General features: G+C 50.1%; 1 non-coding gene across 1 annotated transcript; it reads left to right on the forward strand.

Annotated features, from left to right (window-relative positions):
• Positions 1–308: 308 nt before the first annotated feature.
• TRNAS-CGA (transfer RNA serine (anticodon CGA)) lies at positions 309–381 on the forward strand. The gene has a single exon. It is a non-coding gene; the product is annotated as a tRNA-Ser (tRNA).

Below are 381 nucleotides of genomic sequence, written 5' to 3' on the forward strand. Positions count from 1 at the left end.
CCTTGGTGTCAGTGTTTGTTGGCTTCTCATGATATGACTAATAAAAATCGGGCCCCTCGGTTAACCCCCTTTCTTCTCGTTTATTACATAACGAGGGTCTCGAATCCGGCAACATTGATGCCTTCAGGTAGCATATGTGGGTTTATTTACCAGTTGCCTCCACCCAAAAAGATCACGTTCTCGTGATGCCTGCGGTAAAGAGGACGTTCCACGTCCACCGCCAAGGTCTGTGAGTGGTGGCGCTGGCTAACACTCCCAGAGCTCTACTAGTACACATAAATATCCAAGAAAGTGTATGGGGAAACGGTGCCGTGGTAGCTCAGATGGTAGAGCATCGCACTCGAAATGCGAAGGTTGTGGGTTCGGTTCCCACCTGCGGCA

The sequence above is a fragment of the Dermacentor variabilis genome, chromosome 6 (assembly GCF_050947875.1).
Source record: "Dermacentor variabilis isolate Ectoservices chromosome 6, ASM5094787v1, whole genome shotgun sequence".
NCBI lineage: Eukaryota > Metazoa > Arthropoda > Arachnida > Ixodida > Ixodidae > Dermacentor > Dermacentor variabilis.